Source organism: Taurulus bubalis (genome assembly GCF_910589615.1).
Source record: "Taurulus bubalis genome assembly, chromosome: 2".
NCBI classification, from domain to species: domain Eukaryota; kingdom Metazoa; phylum Chordata; class Actinopteri; order Perciformes; family Cottidae; genus Taurulus; species Taurulus bubalis.
The window spans coordinates 47301805-47309304 of NC_136590.1; positions in this window are offsets into that span (position 1 = coordinate 47301805).

The following is a 7500-nucleotide window of genomic DNA, read 5'->3' on the forward strand; positions in this document are numbered from 1 at the left end:
ACAGAACACGTTCCCTCAATAGAACACGTTCCCTCTACAGAACACGTTCCCTCTACAGAACACGTTCCCTCTACATAACGTGTTCCCTCAATAGAACGTGTTCCCTCTACAGAACACGTTCCCTCAATAGAACGTGTTCCCTCTACATAACGTGTTCCCTCTACATAACGTGTTCCCTCTACATAACGTGTTCCCTCTACAGAACACGTTCCCTCTACATAACGTGTTCCCTCTCCAGAACACGTTCCCTCTACAGAACGTGTTCCCTCTACAGAACACGTTCCCTCTACATAACGTGTTCCCTCAATAGAACGTGTTCCCTCTACAGAACACGTTCCCTCAATAGAACGTGTTCCCTCTACATAACGTGTTCCCTCTACATAACGTGTTCCCTCTACAGAACACGTTCCCTCTACATAACGTGTTCCCTCTACAGAACACGTTCCCTCTACATAACGTGTTCCCTCTACAGAACATGTTCCCTCTACAGAACACGTTCCCTCTACAGAACACGTTCCCTCAATAGAACGTGTTCCCTCTACAGAACACGTTCCCTCTACAGAACACGTTCCCTCTACATAATGTGTTCCCTCTACAGAACACGTTCCCTCAATAGAACGTGTTCCCTCTACAGAACACGTTCCCTCTACAGAACACGTTCCCTCTACAGAACACGTTCCCTCTACATAACGTGTTCCCTCTACAGAACACGTTCCCTCAACAGAACACGTTCCCTCTACAGAACACGTTCCCTCAATAGAACGTGTTCCCTCTACAGAACACGTTCCCTCTACAGAACACGTTCCCTCAACAGAACACGTTCCCTCTACAGAACACGTTCCCTCAATAGAACGTGTTCCCTCTACATAACGTGTTCCCTCTACATAACGTGTTCCCTCTACAGAACACTTTCCCTCTACAGAACACGTTCCCTCAATAGAACACGTTCCCTCTACAGAACACGTTCCCTCTACAGAACACGTTCCCTCAATAGAACACGTTCCCTCTACAGAACACGTTCCCTCTACAGAACACGTTCCCTCTACAGAACACGTTCCCTCAACAGAACACGTTCCCTCTACAGAACACGTTCCCTCTACAGAACACGTTCCCTCTACATAACGTGTTCCCTCAATAGAACGTGTTCCCTCTACAGAACACGTTCCCTCAATAGAACGTGTTCCCTCTACATAACGTGTTCCCTCTACATAACGTGTTCCCTCTACATAACGTGTTCCCTCTACAGAACACGTTCCCTCTACATAACGTGTTCCCTCTACAGAACACGTTCCCTCTACATAACGTGTTCCCTCTACAGAACATGTTCCCTCTACAGAACACGTTCCCTCTACAGAACACGTTCCCTCAATAGAACGTGTTCCCTCTACAGAACACGTTCCCTCTACAGAACACGTTCCCTCTACATAATGTGTTCCCTCTACAGAACACGTTCCCTCAATAGAACGTGTTCCCTCTACAGAACACGTTCCCTCTACAGAACACGTTCCCTCTACAGAACACGTTCCCTCTACATAACGTGTTCCCTCTACAGAACACGTTCCCTCAACAGAACACGTTCCCTCTACAGAACACGTTCCCTCTACAGAACACGTTCCCTCTACAGAACACGTTCCCTCAACAGAACACGTTCCCTCTACAGAACACGTTCCCTCAATAGAACGTGTTCCCTCTACAGAACACGTTCCCTCTACAGAACACGTTCCCTCTACAGAACACGTTCCCTCTACATAACGTGTTCCCTCTACAGAACACGTTCCCTCAACAGAACACGTTCCCTCTACAGAACACGTTCCCTCTACAGAACACGTTCCCTCTACAGAACACGTTCCCTCAACAGAACACGTTCCCTCTACAGAACACGTTCCCTCAATAGAACGTGTTCCCTCTACATAACGTGTTCCCTCTACATAACGTGTTCCCTCTACAGAACACTTTCCCTCTACAGAACACGTTCCCTCAATAGAACACGTTCCCTCTACAGAACACGTTCCCTCTACAGAACACGTTCCCTCAATAGAACACGTTCCCTCTACAGAACACGTTCCCTCTACAGAACACGTTCCCTCTACAGAACACGTTCCCTCAATAGAACACGTTCCCTCTACAGAACACGTTCCCTCTACAGAACACGTTCCCTCTACATAACGTGTTCCCTCAATAGAACGTGTTCCCTCTACAGAACACGTTCCCTCAATAGAACGTGTTCCCTCTACATAACGTGTTCCCTCTACATAACGTGTTCCCTCTACATAACGTGTTCCCTCTACAGAACACGTTCCCTCTACATAACGTGTTCCCTCTCCAGAACACGTTCCCTCTACAGAACGTGTTCCCTCTACAGAACACGTTCCCTCTACATAACGTGTTCCCTCAATAGAACGTGTTCCCTCTACAGAACACGTTCCCTCAATAGAACGTGTTCCCTCTACATAACGTGTTCCCTCTACATAACGTGTTCCCTCTACAGAACACGTTCCCTCTACATAACGTGTTCCCTCTACAGAACACGTTCCCTCTACATAACGTGTTCCCTCTACAGAACATGTTCCCTCTACAGAACACGTTCCCTCTACAGAACACGTTCCCTCAATAGAACGTGTTCCCTCTACAGAACACGTTCCCTCTACAGAACACGTTCCCTCTACATAATGTGTTCCCTCTACAGAACACGTTCCCTCAATAGAACGTGTTCCCTCTACAGAACACGTTCCCTCTACAGAACACGTTCCCTCTACAGAACACGTTCCCTCTACATAACGTGTTCCCTCTACAGAACACGTTCCCTCAACAGAACACGTTCCCTCTACAGAACACGTTCCCTCAATAGAACGTGTTCCCTCTACAGAACACGTTCCCTCTACAGAACACGTTCCCTCAACAGAACACGTTCCCTCTACAGAACACGTTCCCTCAATAGAACGTGTTCCCTCTACATAACGTGTTCCCTCTACATAACGTGTTCCCTCTACAGAACACTTTCCCTCTACAGAACACGTTCCCTCAATAGAACACGTTCCCTCTACAGAACACGTTCCCTCTACAGAACACGTTCCCTCAATAGAACACGTTCCCTCTACAGAACACGTTCCCTCTACAGAACACGTTCCCTCTACAGAACACGTTCCCTCAATAGAACACGTTCCCTCTACAGAACACGTTCCCTCTACAGAACACGTTCCCTCTACATAACGTGTTCCCTCAATAGAACGTGTTCCCTCTACAGAACACGTTCCCTCAATAGAACGTGTTCCCTCTACATAACGTGTTCCCTCTACATAACGTGTTCCCTCTACATAACGTGTTCCCTCTACAGAACACGTTCCCTCTACATAACGTGTTCCCTCTCCAGAACACGTTCCCTCTACAGAACGTGTTCCCTCTACAGAACACGTTCCCTCTACATAACGTGTTCCCTCAATAGAACGTGTTCCCTCTACAGAACACGTTCCCTCAATAGAACGTGTTCCCTCTACATAACGTGTTCCCTCTACATAACGTGTTCCCTCTACAGAACACGTTCCCTCTACATAACGTGTTCCCTCTACAGAACACGTTCCCTCTACAGAACACGTTCCCTCTACATAACGTGTTCCCTCTACAGAACACGTTCCCTCTACAGAACACGTTCCCTCTACAGAACACGTTCCCTCAATAGAACGTGTTCCCTCTACAGAACATGTTCCCTCTACAGAACACGTTCCCTCTACAGAACACGTTCCCTCTACAGAACATGTTCCCTCTACAGAACACGTTCCCTCTACAGAACACGTTCCCTCTACAGAATACATTCTCTCTACAGGACACGAACTTGGACGGTAAGAGTTTCACAATAAAAGCATCAGAACATCAGCTGATCTTCTATCAATATTACGATTACTCGTTCTCACATGTGATTCTGTGTTATAAAGTCTCCATCAGAGACCCCAGAGACCCTCAGAGACCCCAGAGACCATCAGAGACCTCAGAGACCCTCAGAGACCACCAGAGACCCTCAGAGACCTCAGAGACCCCAGAGACCCTCAGAGACCTCAGAGACCCCAGAGACCCTCAGAGACCACCAGAGACCTCAGAGACCTCAGAGACCCTCAGAGACCACCAGAGACCTCAGAGACCTCAGAGACCTCAGAGACCCTCAGAGACCTCAGAGACCCTCAGAGACCACCAGAGACCTCAGAGACCCTCAGAGACCTCAGAGACCCTCAGAGACCACCAGAGACCTCAGAGACCCTCAGAGACCTCAGAGACCCTCAGAGACCACCAGAGACCTCAGAGACCCTCAGAGACCACCAGAGACCCTCAGAGACCTCAGAGACCCCAGAGACCCTCAGAGACCACCAGAGACCCTCAGAGACCTCAGAGACCCCAGAGACCCTCAGAGACCACCAGAGACCTCAGAGACCTCAGAGACCCTCAGAGACCCTCAGAGACCACCAGAGACCTCAGAGACCCTCGGCTCCTTTGAATTCAGATTAAAGTACTTATCATGTTTCACAGTCTGACAGTTTTACTTCAGGATGGAGATATAGCGGGCACACACACACACACACACACACACACACACACACACACACACACACACACACACACACACACACACACACACACACATTCTCTCACACACTCACTCTGGAGTTTGACCGAAAATGGGAAAACAGCCGGCCTGCATACAGGGACGTCTGAAACTGCTTCTGATTGGCCGACCAACGTCAACACACAGCGAGCCGGCGCTCACAACCAGCTCAGGAATGTATGTGTGTGTGTGTGTGTGTGTGTGTGTGTGTGTGTGTGTGTGTGTGTGTGTGTGTGTGTGTGTGTGTTCTGCCTTATTTTTCTTTTTATGGCAACAGGAGACGCAGAGGTGGAAGAAGTACTTTAGTGAAATGACTTCTTTTACAGGAAATACAAAATAGAAGCGCAAAAGTATCAATATCAAAATATACTGAAGAATCTAAGTATTTATCAAGCATAATGAATTATATTATATTGTTGATGCAGTACTGAACCAGTCCTAAATATAGACCTGAACCAGCTCTGACTATGAACCTGAATCAGTCCTAATTATGAACCTGAAACAGTCCTATATGGTACTATAAACTCTCTAGTGGGGTAATATGGTACTATAAACTCTCTAGTGGGGTAATATGGTACTATAAACTCTCTAGTGGGGTAATATGGTACTATAAACTCTCTAGTGGGGTAATATGGTACTATAAACTCTCTAGTGGGGTAATATGATACTATAAGCTCTCTAGTGGGGTAATATGGTACTATGAGCTCTCTAGTGGGGTAATATGGTACTATGAGCTCTCTAGTGGGGTAATATGATACTATAAACTCTCTAGTGGGGTAATATGGTACTATAAACTCTCTAGTGGGGTAATATGGTACTATGAGCTGTCTAGTGGGGTAATATGGTACTATGAGCTCTCTAGTGGGGTAATATGGTACTATGAGTTCTCTAGTGGGGTAATATGGTACTATGAGCTGTCTAGTGGGGTAATATGGTACTATGAGCTCTCTAGTGGGGTAATATGGTACTATGAACTCTCTAGTGGGGTAATATGGTACTATAAGCTCTCTAGTGGGGTAATATGGTACTATGAGCTCTCTAGTGGGGTAATATGGTACTATGAGTTCTCTAGTGGGGTAATATGGTACTATAAACTCTCTAGTGGGGTAATATGGTACTATGAGCTCTCTAGTGGGTAATTTGGTACTATAAACTCTCTAGTGGGGTAATATGGTACTATAAGCTCTCTAGTGGGGTAATATGGTACTATGAGCTCTCTAGTGGGTAATATGGTACTATAAACTCTCTAGTGGGGTAATATGGTACTATGAGCTCTCTAGTGGGTAATATGGTACTATAAACTCTCTAGTGGGGTAATATGGTACTATGAGCTCTCTAGTGGGTAATTTGGTACTATAAACTCTCTAGTGGGGTAATATGGTACTATAAGCTCTCTAGTGGGGTAATATGGTACTATGAGCTCTCTAGTGGGTAATATGGTACTATAAACTCTCTAGTGGGGTAATATGGTACTATGAGCTCTCTAGTGGGTAATATGGTACTATAAACTCTCTAGTGGGGTAATATGGTACTATGAGCTCTCTTGTGGGGTAATATGGTACTATGAACTCTCTAGTGGGGTAATATGATACTATGAGCTCTCTTGTGGGGTAATATGGTACTATGAACTCTCTAGTGGGGTAATATGATACTATGAGCTCTATTGTGGGGTAATATGGTACTATGAGCTCTCTAGTGGGGTAATATGATACTATAAACTCTCTAGTGGGGTAATATGGTACTATAAACTCTCTAGTGGGGTAATATGGTACTATAAGCTCTCTAGTGGGGTAATATGGTACTATGAGCTGTCTAGTGGGGTAATATGGTACTATGAGCTCTCTAGTGGGGTAATATGGTACTATGAGCTCTCTAGTGGGGTAATATGGTACTATGAGCTCTCTAGTGGGGTAATATGATACTATAAGCTCTCTAGTGGGGTAATATGGTACTATTTGTGTATTAACCTGTGGCTTCCCCTGCAGGAGGACCTGTCTCGGTGCACTTCTCTCTCTGTCTCACTGCTGATGTTTCACATGTTGACCAGCAGGTGGCGCTGCTGGTCAACATGTGAAACATCTCACAGGACGTTAAACATATGACATCATCAGATTCTTTCTTAGAAACACGTGATGATTCAGGAGTTTCCCGAAAAATCTGTCAAAAGAAGTTACATTAGCACTTCCTGCACAAGATCACACACACACACACACACACACACACACACACACACACACACACACACACACACACACACACACACACACACACACACACACACACACACACACACACACACTTCACTGTAGTACATTTCATTTAGCTGAGGCTTTTATCCAAAGAGACTTACAATAAGTGATCAACCATGAGGACAAACTCAGAACAACAAGAATCAAGGAAGAACAATTTCAATGAAGCTAAACTACAAAGTGCTATCAGTAAGAGACATTTAAGTGCTACTAAAGTGCTACTATGTGCTACCTTCCTTATTCAAGGTGTAGTCTAAAAGATGTGTTTTTATGTTGTGATGGAAGACGTAGAGACTTCCTGCTGTCCTGATGTCAATGGAGCTCATTCCACCAATGAGGAGCCAGGACACAAACAGTCTGACTTTGTTGTGTTTAGCTCTCAGTGACGGAGCTACAGTACTCTACTGCAGTACTCTACTGTAGTACTCTACTGTAGTACTCTACTGCAGTACTCTACTGTAGTACTCTACTGTAGTACTCTACTGTAGTACTCTACTGCAGTACTCTACTGTAGTACTCTACTGCAGTACTCTACTGCAGTACTCTACTGTAGTACTCTACTACAGTACTCTACTGTAGTACTCTACTGCAGTACTCTACTGTAGTACTCTACTGTAGTACTCTACTGCAGTACTCTACTGTAGTACTCTACTGCAGTAC